We start from the raw sequence: 18,518 nt of genomic DNA, 5'->3' as shown, positions 1-18,518 counted from the left end.
TAATTATTGCACAATGTGTCACTTAGACCCCAGTATATGATATAAGACATATTAAACAGATCAATTGTTCATCATTTCTTTTACCCTATGCAACTTCCCAGAATGAAATTTAAAGTATCACCAAGGTCTGGCACAATTTAAACTTATACTTTTTACAGCTTTTTTTTTTTTCATTTATGCTTTTATTGTCAACAATCCCGTGCATAATAGAGACTACTCAAAATGCAACGTACAGCAAAAGCAGAGTTTGCCTCGATGGTAGCATAGCAATAATTCATGAGGCAAGTTTGTAAGGACTGTCAGTAGCATCTACTGTGTAGAGTGTAACATTTTTTTTTTCACTATTCTAATTGAAGGAGCCGGAGCTAGTGCGTGAGGTCGAGAGGTTCCGGCTAGAAATAGTCGGTCTCACCTCGACGCACGGCTCTGGTTCTGGAACCAGTCTCCTTGAGAGGGGCTGGACATACTTCCACTCTGGAGTTGCCCAGGGTGAGAGGCGTCGGGCAGGAGTGGGCATACTTGTTGCTCCCCATCTCGGCGCCTGTACGTTGGGGTTTACCCCGGTGAACGAGAGGGTAGCATCCCTCCGCCTACGGGTGGGGGGACGGGTTCTGACTGTCGTTTGTGCTTACGGGCCGAACGACAGTTCAGATTACCCACCCTTTTTGGAGTCCTTAGAGGGGGTACTGGAGAGTGCTCCTCCTGGGGACTCCCTTGTTCTGCTGGGGGACTTCAACGCTCACGTGGGCAATGACAGTGAGACCTGGAGGGGCGTGGTTGGGAGGAACGGCCCGCCCGACCTGAACTCGAGCGGTGTTCTGTTGCTGGACTTCTGTGCTCGCCATGGATTGTCCATAACGAACACCATGTTCAAGCATAAGGGTGTCCATATGTGCACTTGGCACCAGGACACCCTAGGCCGCAGTTCGATGATCGACTTTGTCATCGTTTCATCGGATCTGCGGCCGTATGTCTTGGACACTCGGGTGAAGAGAGGTGCGGAGCTGTCCACTGACCACTACCTGGTGGTGAGTTGGCTCCGGTGGTGGGGGCGAAAGCCGGTCAGACCTGGCAGGCCCAAACGTGTTGTGAGGGTCTGCTGGGAACGTCTGGTGGAATCCCCTGTGAGACGGAGCTTTAACTCCCATCTCCGGCAAAACTTCGAACACGTCCCGGGGGAGGTGGGGGACATGGAGTCTGAGTGGACCGTGTTCCGTGCCTCCATTGTCGAGGCGGCCGATCGGAGCTGTGGCCGCAAGGTTGTCGGTGCCTGTCGCGGCGGCAACCCTCGAACCCGCTGGTGGACACCTTCGGTGAGGGATGCCGTCAGGCTGAAGAAGGAGTCCTATCGGGCCTTTTTGGCCTGTGGGACTCCGGAAGCAGCTGATGGGTACCGGCGGGCGAAGCGGCATGCGGCTCGGGCGGTTGCTGAGGCAAAAACCCGGGCGTGGGAGGAGTTTGGAGAGGCCATGGAGAAAGACTTCCGTACGGCTTCGAGGCGATTCTGGTCCACCATCCGGCGTCTCAGGGGGGGGAAGCGGTGCAGCACCAACACTGTTTATAGTGGGGATGGTGTGCTGCTGACCTCTACTCGGGACGTTGTGGGCCGGTGGGCAGAGTACTTCGAAGACCTCCTCAATCCCACCAACATGCCTTCCACTGAGGAAGCGGAGCCTGGGGACTCTGGGTTGGGCTCTCCAATCTCTGGGGACGAGGTCGCCGAGGTGGTTAAAAAGCTCCTCGGTGGCAGGGCCCCGGGGGTGGATGAGATCCGCCCGGAGTTCCTTAAGGCTCTGGATGTTGTAGGGTTGTGTTGGTTGACGCGACTCTGCAATGTCGCATGGACATCGGGGGCAGTTCCCCTGGATTGGCAGACTGGGGTGGTGGTCCCCCTGTTCAAAAAGGGGGACCGGAGGGTGTGCTCCAATTATAGAGGGGTCGCACTCTTAAGCCTCCCTGGCAAGGTCTATTCAGGGGTCCTGGAGAGGAGGGTCCGTCGGATAGTCGAACCTCGGATTCAGGAAGAGCAGTGTGGTTTTCGTCCTGGTCGTGGAACGCTGGACCAGCTCTACACCCTCGGCAGGGTCCTGGAGGGTGCATGGGAGTTCGCCCAACCAGTCTACATGTGTTTTGTGGACCTGGAGAAGGCGTTCGACCGTGTCCCTCGGGGAGCCCTGTGGGGGGTTCTCCGGGAGTATGGGGTACCGGGCCCTTTGATACGGGCTGTCAGGTCCCTGTATGACCGGTGTCAGAGTCTGGTCCGCATTGCCGGCAGTAAGTCGGGCTCGTTTCCGGTGAGAGTTGGACTCCGCCAGGGCTGCCCTTTGTCACCGATTCTGTTCATCACTTTCATGGACAGAATTTCTAGGCGCAGCCAAGGTGTTGAGGGGATCCGATTTGGTGGCCTTAGGATCTCATCTCTGCTTTTTGCAGACGATGTGGTCCTTTTGGCTTCATCAGATCGTGATCTGCAGCTCTCGCTGGAGCGGTTCGCAGCCGAGTGTGACGCGGCCGGGATGAGGATCAGTGCCTCCAAATCCGAGGCCATGGTCTTGAGCCGGAAAAGGGTAGAGTGCCTTCTCCGGGTCAGGGGGGGTGTCCTGCCCCAAGTGGAGGAGTTTAAGTATCTCGGGATCTTGTTCACGAATGGGGGAAGAAGGGAGCGGGAGATCGACAGGCGGATTGGCGCAGCGTCTGCTGTCAAGCGGGCGCTGTACCGGTCCGTCGTGGTGAAGAGAGAGCTGAGCCAAAAAGCGAAGCTCTCGATTTACCGGTCGATCTACGTTCCCACCCTCATCTATGGTCATGAGCTTTGGGTCATGACCGAAAGAACGAGATCGCGGATACAAGCGGCCGAAATGGGTTTTCTCCGTAGGGTGGCTGGGCTCTCCCTTAGAGATAGGGTGAGAAGCTCAGTCATCCGGGAGGGACTCAGAGTAGAGCCGCTGCTCCTTCACATCGAGAGGAGCCAGTTGAGGTGGCTCGGGCATCTGGTCAGGATGCCTCCTAGACGCCTCCCTGGTGAGGTGTTCCGGGCACGTCCCACCGGGAGGAGGCCCCGGGGAAGACCCAGGACACGCTGGAGGGACTATGTCTCTCGGCTGGCCTGGGAACGCCTCGGGATTCCCCCGGAGGAGCTAGAAGAAGTGGCTGGGGAGAGGGAAGTCTGGGCCTCCCTTCTGAAGCTGCTACCCCCGCGACCCGACCTCGGATAAGCGGAAGAAGATGGATGGATGGATGGATGGATATTCTAATTGGTGCAGAAAGCCTCCTGAAGCATCCTAATGAGAAACCTTTGCATATTTCTTCCAGATTATTTTTGTTTATTTGTTCACTCACTCATTTATTATTAACATTTTTTTCTTGCAAAGAAAGAAAAAGATTGTGGCCTGAGCTAGCTCAAAATTTAGGCTTACGCTCGGTTTTCATCATGGTGCCTGATCAGTATTTAAGCCAAGGAAAAAAAAAAAAAAGAAAACAAGCTGTATTTGAGCTTGATTACCCCAGAAGTGGCTGATTTTTTTCCCTTTTACAATCTGGTTTCTGAATTCACTAGTTTTTCTTTCTCCATTCTTAATTTATCAAAAGGTTCATTAACTGTGCAGACATGATTGATGACCTTCTATAAACGTACCTTGATTTTCTCATCTTTCAGTCTTTCTGGCTGCTTTTGCGGAAAACAAAACGTCCGTAACGTATGTTCTGAATTCAAATTAACCGACCTAATCCCAGAATGAATATGAGATTTCTTTGTCCAATATCGATATGGAGAGCTTTCTCATTACCCCAGGCAAATGAAACCGCTCCAAACAACACCAAGGCAGCCATTTCTCATTCAAGGCACTGAAATGAGGAATAATAAAAAAATAACAAAAAGAAAGGGTAAAAGTTAAAGTTTAATTTGCAAAAACAGCACACTGACTAATGAATTCCCATTGTTTACAGCTCCTTTTTTTGGCCCTTTGTTTTAATGGAGCATGCTAGCTTAGAAAAATGAAGGCCACAAAGATCAGGAGAGCAAAAGAGAGGAAGGGAGTGAAGGGGAAAAAAGGTGTTTGTGTAGAAAACATCTAATTTGGACTTTTCTCAGGCGATCCAGCCGTGCTCTGCCAAAATGAGATGTTGGAGTGTAAGTGGAAGACAAGAAACAGCTTTCAGGAGGAGTACATTGCCAGAGGCATTTAATGACGGGGGGTTAGCAACAGACATCGCTCCCGCGAGCTCCAGATATGAGTTGAATTATTACTGTATACAGAATCCAACATCTTCTTGTTGTAACACTGCATAAATCTAGTAAAAAAAAAGAAAGGGAAATGTGGGTGGGGGGAAAGAAGAGCAGCCCAAAGATGGAGTGGAAGACAGAAGTTGTTTCTCATAAGAATTTTATTTACGACATACTCCAAAGTCCCGAGAATCCGAAGTGATCTCTGCATTTCAGACATCAACATTCCCCCTTCCCCTTAAAAGGCGGAGCAGAGAGATTTCTATTTGACTCATGAGTTTCCCTCTCAACGTTAGGCACTCTTCGTTTATTCTCACAGTGAATTTCTAAGTTTTTCCATCCAGCCGCAAAGGGGAGACGACGTATAAACGAATTCTTAAACTGTACATTCTTAGTCAAGTTGTCGATTTCTGTTCCTCAGAGGGTATAACTGGATTACTCGCTGTCCTTTGAGTGTTTTCCCACTGAAATCAGTGTTTTCCCAGTGAAATCATCCCAGGTACAAAACCTGGGATGATTTCAAACCTGCTAATTAACTCAATATGCAGATGTTGTGCAAAATCCAGCTTCAAATGTTGAGCATTATGTCCTGAGAATCACTGCTGCCTTAGCATTGTACCTTCGCTTTAAAGGGGAAAAATATGTATCACCCAGACAGACTGCCATTTTATAGTACAATCAAGTAACTTTAGTTATTATGGAAATGTTGTATATGTCAAAATAACTTATAAGAAACAAATATGCCAATTTCAAGGCATATTTGACGCCTTGCCGTGCGCTGGGCTGTTAGCGTCCAACTTCTGCACCGTACTTTCTTTCTTTCCTCAAGAAGATAAACTACCTGCTCTTCTATTTATACTACTTTATGTTGTCCATTTTTGGTCAAGCTTGGACTACTTACTAAAACTCTACAGAGAACCGATCAGCAACTCCAGGAAGGCTTTATTTTAAGGGATACAGTAGCTGTGGATAGAGTGAATTTATTTTCCCAACAATAAACATGCTAATAAAAAGTATTTAAAAATTATTGATGTCTTTTATGGCAATAAATTGCGGTTCTTTTGTATATCTTACTTTTTACAGTGAAAGACATGAAAGGAGAAAAACTAGAATCAAAAATAAAACTTAACCATTGTCATATAAGCTACTTCAATGTACCGCTTACGTCTAGTTGTGTAATTGTAAAGCTAAATAGCGCAAAGTAATTGTTCTGAATTATAGTTTTAAACAAAACTGAATCTTATGGGAAAAACAGAGCAAAGAATACTGGGCGGAAACTCAACCATACCAAGTTTAACCTCATTACCAAAAATCTAAATTCTTATCACAACTGTCTATCCTCGCAAATATTGTTAGGATTTTTGAGAAGGGTATAGATCATTTTCAGCAATTCTCTTCTTTTCAAAGTTGATACTCCATTTACATTGTCTTATTTAATATCAGAAGCAAACACGGTTGAATGAAAATTGCTTAAAATTAAAATCTCCCAGGGATATGAATAATTTTACTCCGTATGTTGACTGTATATATCTACTGCAAAGCCTGTTTCAAATTTTTGTATTATCCTGTTAAGACACCGTGTTTCATTAGCAAATCCAAACCATGTTTTAAAAAAAGACACACACGTGACGTCAACAGCTGTCAGACTTGCAGCTGAAACACAAAATGTGCACAGGTCAGCATATGTGGTTCAAAACAAAAATTAATTACTATTCAAAGCACTTTTGAGGGCTTTAATTCAAACACTTTGAGACCTTGAAAACAGTTTGTAAAGAAGCATTTTCAAGGATTTTAAGCGAGAAGAACCCCGTGGAAATGACAAAGGGACATACCTGAACTTAAAATAGCTGATAAAAATAAGCCGGCCTCTTCAGCCTTAGACTCTCATTACTAGAAAATAGCTCGGCTCTGAAGTGCTGTGACCTCGGTGCACTCACAACAAACAACAACCGCAAATGCACGACACGCGACTTCACAAAGTCCCAGGCAACAGGCACTGATCGCGTGCGCGCTTTTACGACTCGATGACACAAACGGGAGCGGTTGTCTTGTTCCCGTTTGACAGAACAGGATGGGCACTCCCAGTCAAAACATGAAAAAAAAAAAAAGAAAAACCTCAAGCAGGTCTCACCACTTTCTGAAGTCTAAAAACATCCTGAGCATGCAGCGTTGCTTCACTAAGCACTCATGAGAATCTAGTCGATTGTTGTGTCACTAATCCAAATTTTCACCGCAACAGTTGCAATTAAATGTGCCTGAAGGTTCAGGCGGAAACACCACAGAAAGACATGAGTGACGCTCTTCCTGTTTTTTTATTATTTTTTTCTCCACTCCCCACAGTTAAGCCGGGCATGCTGGGGTTTGCGTCCCAGGAGCCATGCTGTCTTGTGGTTAAAATAACGAGAGTTTCTCCCAACCCTGCAACCTGCTCAGCCCAGTTTGGTATCAGTGCACTTGCTGCGGACATGAAAGCACTTGTTTACTTTGATCTTTCTCTGTCTATTTTCTTCTTTTTTTAAAAAAAACAAAACTTTTTTAAAACGGTGTGTCATTCCCAAACTGTATGCTAATACTACAAAACTCGCAACTTCCTTCGAGATAATTCATTACTTCAAAGACCTATAGCTCGTTACTCAGATATCACAGTTTGTTTAGCAAACTAAAAGGGATTCATTTCCATCCACACACACCCACTGAAAGTCTCCGGAGGATGAGAGGAGTCTGTTTGTTCCAACTCATCACAATAAATGCAATTACACTGGGTATTTAATGTTTTTTTTTTTATATGTTTTTCTTTCTTTTTGTAGTCTCTCTTCTTTTTTTTAACAAGCGCCTTGTCAGTCTGTAATTAGTGATCGAGTGGAATCAAAAAACAAGAAAGACTTGTTTTTGTTGTGCTCCTTGCTTCTTGCCGTCTTGTCTTCCCTTTCCTTTCCTCCCCTGAGGGGCGGGGGATGCCTCTCACGCACGTTTCTTCAACAAACTTGACTTGAGTCGGCATGCTAGCTCTGAGAGACTTGTGCCCACATCTACCACTGCCTGTGAGGCTCGCTGTTAATGAACGTAGAGGTGGCCGACGAGCGGATGAGACGGTAAATTCCTGCAGGCTGCTGCGGATGCCTTTGTGTTTTGTCTGGTCGATTCTCAAACGGAGCGAAGACTCGGGAGGCATTCCCAGTGCGTTCAAAGGCCTGCCTCTCTTTTTCTGCGTTCAAAACGTCTGAGACGTTTTACCCTTAGCGGAGGTGAACCCAAAATAGGGGGCAGTGATCTGAAAGATGCAGGAAAAATGCGCTTCGGGGTACACCCTGTTTTTTTTGTTTTTTTTTCCTTTATTTTTTTCCAGCACAAATATTTTAGGCTGCTGTGGAAACAGCTTTACAATCGATTGTGGTGCTGTTTATTTCTTCTGTCTCTAAATGATTTGTTTCTCTGAGCTTTGCTGTGTAAATTACTGTAACTCAACCAATCCTGGTGGAGATGTTTCCAGCCCAAGTGATTGCGCATTAAATAAGTCCTAAATGTAGCAGCGATGATCCAGCTAAATTTGCAGTACTGTAATTCCGCCACACGTTGTGCTGTCTGAGAAATTCCAACCCTTTCTGAAAGGGGAGACGTTGCGCTTTCCAGCCAGTCTTGGATTATTATGATAATTTCACCCCCCGCGTAGCAGAGAGTGAAATTAATCTGAGGGGCACCCTCTTAATAGACAAAAATAACTTGCTAGATATTGAAAGATTCAGTTGAAATGGATAAATGGTTAAATATATTTACTCACAGGACATTTAAAGAACTGCGTACAATTAAAATAAGCAAAAGCTATCCAGGCGGAGATTTTAAATTTAAGACATAAAGGGATAAATGCACATTTCTCTGCACAAACTTAACAATAGAAAACTACTTCTCCACAAGGACCCAAGGCAAAAAGATTACATTTCCAGCATCTGTTTTGAACTAAACTACAGAAACCTAAACGAACAGATGCCTTTTGTAGATTCTATTAAAAATTTATATGAAGGCCGGCTCCAGGTCAGTGTGTTCCCTCACCACTTTGTACCTCCATGTTCTTCAGACCTACTTGGATTTCATCCCTGTAAGTAAACCACTTCACACTCACTCTCTAAGTCCTTGCATATCGACATTCATGTGGGCTGTTACATATTTTGAAAAGTTATGAAGGCAAGTAATATCATCTCACATATTTTTTGCATCCCTCAATTATTAATAATAGATATAGCACATATTGTGTACAAGTATACACGCCCATGGTATCGGACAGAAACCCAATGTAGGTACAGGTGGATCTGTAAGATCTCTAAGACACCCACTAGTATATCTTCTTATCTTGACATATAGTTTGGTATGAAACATTAAACATGCTTATTTCTTGACTTTGTACATTCAAAAACTGAGACGTTTGAGAACACCCTGTCTAGACAAGGTGATGGAGCAGGGCTAGGTGCTCTTAATACAAGCAGCCATTAGAGAACAGAGCTTGTTTGAATAGGGGTCTAGCTTGAAAGCTAGATGTTTATCCGCCATTGATTCCCTCCCCATCCATTACACCATCAACGCCACGACCAACAGTTGTCAGTAGCCACCATTACAGGAAATCTATTCTCAATATCTTTCTTGTTGGCTGCTCATTTAAATCCTTGGGAGCTGGAAATGAGAGGCGATTGTATAGAACTGCTTATTTGCTCTTGTTCATATTTCTTTCTTCCTCCTTCTTTTGAAAAACAGACCCTCCAGAAAAGAAAAGAAAATTATAAATCATGGGCATGCAGTCAAGATTTCAGTGCAAAAAAAACAAAAAACAAACAAACAAAAATAATGCAATGGCTCCACTGATGCAAAGACTGTATCATCAGAGGATCCTGGAGTTCAGAGCACAGCGATGCAGACAACAGGGCGAAAACAACATCAGCAAGGGAGCTGGAGTTTTCAAACCCAAAGTGTTTATTTTAGATATATAGATAGCCAGTGTCGCAGCGAGCCCAGAAGCCATTCTGGGCCGTGATGAGACAATGACCCGGGAGCAGCCAAATTTAGAGACGAGCTGCGTCTCCCAGGATGCATCTCCATTTGGTCTGCGATGGCAAGTGTGACCCTCATCTCGTTGCTCCTCACCTCATCCTAATTGAATCAGGCTGCTGCCCGGGATAATACGGCACACGTCGAGCGTGTGTATGTGTGCAACAGAGAGAAATGGTGGAGATTTCACATCATTAAAAATGTGTCTCTCAGAGCTGACCATTGCTCCACAAACCCAAATATGTGGCTGCGAGCGAAACAGATTGGGGATTTTGTGCACCTTTTGCTAAATTAATGTGGAATCCGGAGAGCAAGTTGCTTAGTTTAAAAAGTCGCCATTCATCTTCCTCATGGGCAATCGCGAGGAGAAAATATGAATGTTAAATTGGTCAGCCTTTATTTCTCCAAAACCCACTTCTGATCCAAGACTTTTCACTATATCCTGATGCATGGATTTAATTAAGAAGCAGCGCAATAAACATTAAAAATGTATGATTGGAAATTGCCGTAGGTTCTAAATTTCCTTTTGTACTGTACTTCTTCGCTTTAAACATACTGAACAAAAAAAAAAGTGCTTAAGCACAGTTCAGCACTGTAATTAAAGACGTGAAAGAATGATACTTCCCTAGCAAAGACTCGGCATCAAGGGGGAAAAGTCGTGGACACAAAAAATGGGGGACGCTGGAGGGGGAGAGACTCTTGGTGTGCTTCCGTTGGAATCCTTAATTTCTGCTCACCAGCCACGACACGAGCGCGCTCATCAAGCATGCAAGATTTAAACAGGGCTTTGAGGAGCTTGTGCCTAATAACTTCTCAGTCGTCTGCTTTAAGACTGTTGAGGTAAACAGGGTTTAATTAGGAAGGCTAGAGCAATCTGGGACAGATGTTGAGAAGCAGGAACCATGCTGTGACTGTCTTTAGTTTGTGTCGCAGTCTGGCCCAAAAAAAGAAACGAAACAGCTACTCCAGAGAGAAAGAGATAACTAATTGGTTCAAACAGCTACCAGAGCGAACACCCACACACACACGCACACACACACACGGTATCGTGGGCAACGAGCACCGTGCTCGTTGGAGGTTGTTTCTTTCTTTAGATGTTATTTAGATTTCCTGGTGTGTAGCATTTTTACTGTCAACATCTTTAAAATAAACAATCTATTTTTATGATGCCGCAAAACAAAACATAGAACAGCATCAGGGAAGAGTGTGAAATTGTATTAAGACTATCGCGATCAATAGAAGTCAAACAATTTGGGAGTTTTTAATGGTCAATGCTAACATTTAAAAATCAGGTCATCTGATAGGTGATTTAATAAAGCGGTTTAAAATGAAAAATTTAATTGGCTACGTTTTGAGGATATGAAGAGATAAATAAAGTGATTTCACATTTTAATTTAATGTACCTGGTGAGTGTCTGCTAGCATTCACCACAGAGGTCAATGTCCAACCAAGATTTTTGTGACCACACTGATTTTATGCACCAAAAACATTAGTATTCTTATTTGAAAGGTGGTGCCAAACACACAACAGTTAAAAAAAATAGAAGGCTATAATACTTAACATACTGTCTTACACATAAGTTAGTGTTTAATGGCAATAAACCTTTGGAGCAACGCTTATTGAGGAAATAAAAGACATTTGCAATGAAATGCCCCCCCTACCAATACACAAGCATGGCTTTTTCATACTTTTTTTTAAAAAGTATGGCAAATATCATATATATAATATATGATATTTGATATATGATATTTATGATAGCAATCGGTCAACTGCTATCATAAAATATCCCCGAAAACATGTTTGCTTGTAATCGTTTAATTTTATATTGAAATTATCCATCTAGGAGCTAGAGGTGCAATTTTGATTACAAGGTCAGAGGTAGTTAAATTTATTGAAACAAGACAAAGTTTCCATAGATGTCATACACGTAAAAGGTTTCGTCCAAAATCTAACTCGGCGGATCAGCCCTCAAATGAATAAGGAAATTGTTCAAGGTCTGTGAAAGTCTGAAAGGTGCAGCTCTGATGATAAATATGAAAAAAAATTATTTTCGTTGAAGTTTATCTAAAGCAAAATTAATCCAGTCTTACTAGGGACCAAACACATAAAACGTGTTTTAATCCTAATGACTTCATGCAATATATTACTTAAATTGCTGGAAGTGGATGTCTTGGTAGTAAGAACAAAAGTTGATGCTTGCGCCCAAGTAGTGCAACACCCATCAGCACGTCTCTCGACTACGTTTTTCAAAGTTAGGTCAGTGGCAGGTCTCCCGCTAAAAACCTGCTGATTGGATCGCATGGCTCCTTCTCGGTTTCAAGTTGCTACTAACCCACATGAAACTCCCCTCTGACGGGCAGTGGCTGAGCGGGGCTCAACAGCTAACAATGTGGCAGTCAATGCATCATTTTGGGAATGTAACAAAAGCAAACACACCTAAGGCGGGTTTTATGGATCTTAAGCCTTAAATAACCACGTCCGCTAAGCTGGAGAAACAGAGGAGGGGGAGTGTGAGAATGAGAGAGACAGAAAGATACAGAGAGAGAGAGAGAGCGGAACGCAGAAGAGAGGTGGAGGAGGGTATGTTGCTGAGAGAATGGAGTGTTAAAACGGAGATGATGAGAAGCAGGGAGAGAAAAAAAAAGCAAGCTTTGAGGGGCAGATGAGGATGACAGCAAACTGTGGGAGGGAGGAAGAGAGGAGAAAAAAAATCACGCATTCTTGACAGAAGCAACATGGCACGATCACACAGCTATTTTTCATTCACAGTCCTCTGCATTCGCACATGATTTCAAAGGTACCAAAGCCCTGAGGAAACCTTCCAGCAAACACTGTTTGCCAATTTTTCAAGCCTGTCACTCCCTTTCGATCTATCAGCTTGTGCCGCACAAAGAGCCTCCTCCTGCTGCTGTGGCAACTGTTGTTGTCTTTGTGCCTATGGAAGGTAAACAGGTGAGGCGGGGTCGTCCGTTTCCCCCCCGTCACGCATCATCTCTCAAATAACTCATTAAACCAAGGAACCAGTTGGTTAACAGTACAATAACAAGGTTTTAAAAAGTTCCTAAGTGGAAGCGGCAAAAAAAAAAAAAGTTTTGCTATACCCTTTCAGCACTATAAGGTTCGCCTGAGGGGAGGCCAGAGACACCGGACTTACCAGAGTTCTTTCTTGCTGTTCAGGACACAGAGTACTGCAGTCTTACCAGCAGAAAGAAGTCTATATTTTTCCCTCGCTAACAAAAATCAGGCTGTTTACTTCTCTGTTTAGGCTTAAGCCTGTGTATGAATGAATAAGTGAATGCTATACATAAATAATAAGTAAAGTAAGAAGCAGTAGCATTACGGCTGCTATTTTTATTTTAAAAAAATACGCCTACAGTTTAAAGTTCTCATACTGGGATCACAGAGGAAGCAATGGAGGAACCACTGATTTATTGCACTATTTAGGGCAAAAGCTTGGCAGCCCCCTCTCCCAAGCTTTTGCTGCACACTGCCGGTTAGCTGGCTGAAAGAAGAAAACTGCAATACTGCCTTATTTACAAAAAAGCACAGTGGAAAAATCTCAGAGTGCAATAACTACTTGACAACAATTGGAAAATTTAGTGGAGGTTTATGCTTTCACATAAGTCAATGTATCAAATGAGCAATGCATGCTTAGTCAACAAATTAAATGTTTATGCATCAAAATCATATTGACAAAAGGTGAGCTTAATGGATTAAAGTCGATATGTTTTTTTTCAGTGGAATGGTAACCAGTTGAATGAGGTTGTACATTTTGTTGTACATTTTGATGTAAACTCTATGATACATTGAAAACACACCGAGTCTCCATAAACATCAACATAATTGTAGTGTTTGTGTTTTGACGAGATCTGAACTCTCTCAGTGAGAATCCAATAAAAACCTCGGAATATGACTTGTCCAAGAAAAAAAAAAAAAGGAGCAGAGGAGCATTCAGTGTTATGTAGGTGCAGAGAATATAGTCGCTTCCTTTTTCCAGTTCTGCCGTGACAGTTTAAAGTTGAGATGGGTTGCATGGTAAGCACTTTTCTTCCCCTCCACCGACTGTCTCTCTCTCAGTCTCAACATTTTTTTTTTGTATTTTTTATTTTTTTTAGAGCTTCTACACGCTGATAAAAACAACTCAGCTTCTGACAGGTTCTCACCCTCGGTGACATACACGGAAGAGCATACGAGAGTGCTGCAGACAAGGCAGATAAAAAAATAAATAAATAAATGAAGTGCGAAGACACAGACGCTGACATGCACGCACAGGCCCCTTTTTTTTTTTTTGCCCCCACCTTCATGCGTCGTCACTCACTGCCCACAGTGCTCATTACGAGGTCTGACACAAAGTCTACAAAGACACAGAGGCCAGTAATCAGACTGAAGCCCCGGTGCCTCTAAAGCCAGCCGTATTTAAAGTAAGGTGGGGTGAATGTTGTACTTAAAGAAGACTCTACTTCTATTCCTGGCAATGCAACATAGGTGGTCCTATGTATTTTCTTTTCTTACTTTAAGATGAAGAACTGCATGATAGCACTAGAGTTCGCTAGGTTGCTCGGAGTGACGGCCAGGGGCATTTTGTGAGACAGAAGCCAATTTCAAGGCATCAGATGTGCCTATGATTTTTGTTGATGTTGTTCTTGGAATACACAGCATTTTCATAACTGAAGAAATATGGCTTAATTGCTTTATCCAATTAATAAAAAAGTATTTAAAACAAATGTTTGGCTGCTTTGAGTGTTTTAAGACTCTGGAATTACATAAGGATGTAAACAGAACAAAAGTATAAAATTTATATTTACAGGGTTTCTAAAACTTTTTGTCAGTAACAAGAAAAGTATGCAGTCTAATATTTAAAGTCTGTATAAATGTTGGAAAAGTACAAGTTTGAATTTACAGACATTATATCTTATCCATCATCTAAAAGACAGTAATTTTAATTTCTAAATTATTAAACCCATAATTAGATTGGTTTAAAGGTTAAATGATGACATTTAGTTTTGGTTTATAATATCACAACTTGAGTATTTGTCCAATATATTTGTTGACTAACAGATAAAGACATTCAAAAAACATTAAAAAAGAGCAATTACACAGCTGGGTGGCTTCTGAATCCCTCTAGTGCTGTGTGGAAAAACAAATAAATCCTCATTAAAAGGGAAAAATATGGACCTACTTAAATTAAATATAACAGCAGCCTGCTAATAAAGTTATTTCTTTACATTTAATGCGGGTCTTCAGATTCAATTGCATTAAAAAAGGACTATCTTGTATCAAACTTCCAGATACCGTGTGCTACATTACAATCTGAATAGCCCTTATGTATGACAGTGAACGTGCAGGACTCCTCCGCCTCACAAAATGAAGATGTTATTAGTTAATACACAGATGACCTGATCTGTTAATTAGCCGTGAAAAATTCATGCAACTTTGCATCAACCTGCAACGAGACAACTCTTTCTGCACAGGGTTTCCTCCGCACCTGCAAACGTGAGGAATGCGCGTTATATTTTCCAGTCGACTAGCACTTTGGCATTCTGCTCGGTCCTCACACATTTACTACGTGTATTTAGCAATCCTTCCGTGTTCATCCCCCCCCTCCGACACCGCTTCCTTTAATCCGTCTGAATGAATTCATTGCCATTCAGCCATCATTTTCCCTTCAGATATGAAGTAAAATACAGAAGCCTCGTCTCATCTGTCTTTAAGATTCATGGCTGTTTGATACTCTGGGATGATTGAAAACCACAGATTTTAAAGCGGCGCATCAATGACAGTCTTGACCTTGCAAAAATATATTTAATTTTTTTTTTTAAAGAATGCAAGTCTTTTCTCAAAAGGATTTAAGGAGTGACAGGAAGCTTTTAAGTACTACCAGGCAGATGCTCATTCTCACCTCCCGGCTCACAAGTTGTGGTGTTTCTCGCGCTGATGAGATTCAGAACGTTATGCACATTTCCCAAACTGGAATAGGTGAAGAAAAAGGTTACCCAGCGAACTGACTGCATTTGAGGTATTTCCAGAAATCATGGCCTCGAGAGAAAAAAAAAAAGAGAGCACAGGATTGTGCATCCACTGATCTAGCTCTGACTTTCTAATTTGATCTCATGAATCAGGAACTCAAAGTGAGGAGGGGCAGCGACTCCCCAAGGCTCCCCGAGGAGCTGTGACACAGCGAAGAGATGAGCCCGCAGCGTTAAAGGAAACTGCTGCCAATTTAGTGTTCAGGGACCTTCATCTTTGAAATGTTCCCTGCTTTGCCCAGATGGCTTTATCAAAACAGTTTAGCTGAACACGGCGTTCATTGCGCCTCATCCGACTCTGGGCCAATGTGATGCTAGGGAATGGTGGTGACTTTTTTTTGTTTTATTTTTTTTCTGGGGAGGATCTCACCCTTGAGCTCAGAGTTTGGCACTGAAGTATTCAAATTACTGGGTACAAGCAAGATAAGAGAGCAGAGAAAAACCCTTTTTAAAAAAAAAAAAACAAAACAGAAATCTGGGCTTATGGCCATGGAATAAGTTGTGATAGGAAGGAGAGAGTGTGGTGGAGGTACAGCGTCCTCCACGGTTACTGGCACTCCTGGAAAAGATATATAAAAAGAACCTAAATGAATTCCTATTTTATAGCACAAGGTATTGATCCAGCATTTAACTTCAGCACATTTAATAAATGAGTGGAAAAACAACTGTTACGCAATAAATGTGGCCAGACGTCTATAATATGAATACATTCACTTTTTGACATTGATCAGATCGTCAAAAAACATTAATCAGAAATCACTCCCGATTTCCCTCGGATCTAAAAGAGGTTTATTTCTATTAGTTACTGTTCAAAACAGTAAAGACAATAAAACATGCCATTCCAGGCAGGTAAGGCTCTGTTGATTTTAATGTATCATAAAAAGAAACAAGATCTGTAACAAGATATTACAGTATAGATATATTTCTGTCCACATATTTGTCACAGTGCTGAGATCAAGCCTTTAAGATGGCCGCTCCAACACTTACACTGTGTTGTCCTTAAGCCACTTGCTTCCTAAACTCGGCAGTAATATACTTAGGATCATTGTACATTTACAACATTCACTTTAACTTCCTGGATGATTTAATAAAATGTTGCTTCAACATTTCCACATTTTTTTCTTTCCCCTTGATACAGTTTTGTAAAGTGCACCAGTCCCTCGTGTAGCAAAACATACACATTATGCAGCCACCTCTCTGCTTTACTTTTAGGATGATGTACTGAGATTTGCAAACTTTTCCACTTTAACAAACATCATTATGACTAGAATCTTCAGCGTCAGTTCCACCAACACTGAAGAGCATAGCATGTAAATAATAATAATAATAATAATAATAATAATAATAATAATAATAATAATAATAATACTAATCAACTAATATCACCGTTAGACATCTCTGTGAGATTATGCAAGTGCAACTGATAATGAATTTACCTTAAAATTCTTCACTAGAGGCTCCAGTGAATTTGTAGTGTGCGGTATATTGTCATAGTAACAATATGTAGCTTACAGATTCCTGAGAGAAAAAAAAAAGACCTTTAAACAGAACTCCTCTTAGCATGGCAAAACCATGGCATCTTAAACATAAATTACAAGTTCCCTCGATTGTCCTGTCATGTCTCTGATTCACTGGGAGAAGAGGCTGCCGCAGCGAAGAATAGCTCATTCAAAGCGATTCAAAAGAGTAAGGCGCACACACACACACACACACACACGAACACACACCCATACACATCTGCGCGCGCGCACTCATCCTCAGACGTAAATCTTTCAAACGTGCAGAGGAAGGCAAAGGAGGCAAGAGCGGTTATGCATGTTAAACACATTTGCTTAGACATCAAACGATCGCCTGCAATTGGCTTCACAGGGGGAAAGTAATCTGCGCTGCTCAAACATTCGGCGCGGCAGCCCGCAGAATTCTGATGGTGATTAAACAGAAAAGCAACTGTCTGCGCTCACCGTCCAGCTGGTTGGGATCCCCTTCTCCTCCACCCCCCCCAACTCCCCCATGTCGCGCAGTCAGGCACTTTACTGCCTGTCATGGTCACGTCACCAGTTCATAAAAACTCTTCACTTCCTTCGTGCACTTATGTTGCCAGCCCTTCCGCTGAAGACTGTTATTAATGTATCATTTGAGGCAGATTAAAGGTGATGAATCTGACACTAATTGAGGCATGTTAAGCAAAGCCTGCGTTGGAAATAAAGTTGAGGTGGAAAAAAAAAGAAAGAAAAGAAAGAAAGAAGAACCCCGGTCATGTTTAAGCAGCTTTGTTTACCATTATTCTAATCATTTTTACCGCCTCCAGACGTGTCAATTTGATTGATACCCCTGCCTCTCCCCCAATCCCAGACCTCATCAAGCTGGAACCAAGCGGCAGCGAACGTAACAACATTCCCCCATTTCTCCCTTCGTCTCAGCGGCCCAGCTTCCGCCCCACCTTCCCCCGAAAGGCACTTCTCACCACTGAATCCACTCTGTAATTTACAAGTGGCTATTGTGTCCCAAGTGCTGCATTGGAGCAAGTCTAAGTAAATGAACCATGTCAAATACCTGCTTTTTTTTCTTTTTTTTTTAGCCTTGATTACAAACTCAAGTTCGTTCCCCTCTTCGTCAAGTTGCCTGGTTTGCTCGAGTGTGGAGCAAAACCAGGCAAAAATACCACATTTATGAACCTGTTATTATTCAAGCAACCCGAGCTCGCCTGCCTATTCCCAAATCAAATCGGGGGAACCGGTTCTTCACCAGTGGCCGGTTTGATTGACTGTTTGTAGCTGTTACAAAGAACACGGCGGCTCTCGGGTGAGAAGGAGAAATAACCAGAACGACTCCATCTCCAGGGCTTGTGTTGGGAGAAAAAAAAAAGGGTAAAAGCTGAAACCTAAGTTAGATAATAAACAGGCTATAGGGCAAGGTGCTGCAGATCAATACACGAAACCATATTAAATGTTTGGAGCTCTTCAATTCGCAGTAGAATCCGTCTGACTAAAGTCAGCATTATAGTCACGGCCATTGTATATTGGAGTTTCGAGTGTGCTGGCCGATGGGAGAATGCAGCTCATACTGGTAGCAGACTATAAACAACTCTGTTTGTCTGGGCATCAGTACATGAGGCAAGACTATAGATTTAATCAAAAGTGTCTAAGAATAAACTGAGACAACGAGATGATGGAGCTCGGCTTCTTAAGAAAGAAGTTGCGTAATGCGTCTACGGCCAAAAAGCCCACATCAAAGTG

At 42.9% G+C, this 18,518-nt stretch overlaps 1 protein-coding gene across 6 annotated transcripts in view; it reads right to left on the bottom strand.

The window, feature by feature from the left end:
• Window positions 1-18,518, bottom strand: part of pcdh7b (protocadherin 7b) — a 134,738-nt gene that overhangs the window by 102,472 nt on the left and 13,748 nt on the right. The window lies entirely within an intron of this gene.

Source organism: Xiphophorus hellerii, chromosome 14 (genome assembly GCF_003331165.1).
Source record: "Xiphophorus hellerii strain 12219 chromosome 14, Xiphophorus_hellerii-4.1, whole genome shotgun sequence".
Classification (NCBI taxonomy): domain Eukaryota; kingdom Metazoa; phylum Chordata; class Actinopteri; order Cyprinodontiformes; family Poeciliidae; genus Xiphophorus; species Xiphophorus hellerii.
The sequence above is the reverse complement of the archived record's forward strand: the minus strand, read 5'-3'. Positions and strand labels throughout refer to the sequence as shown.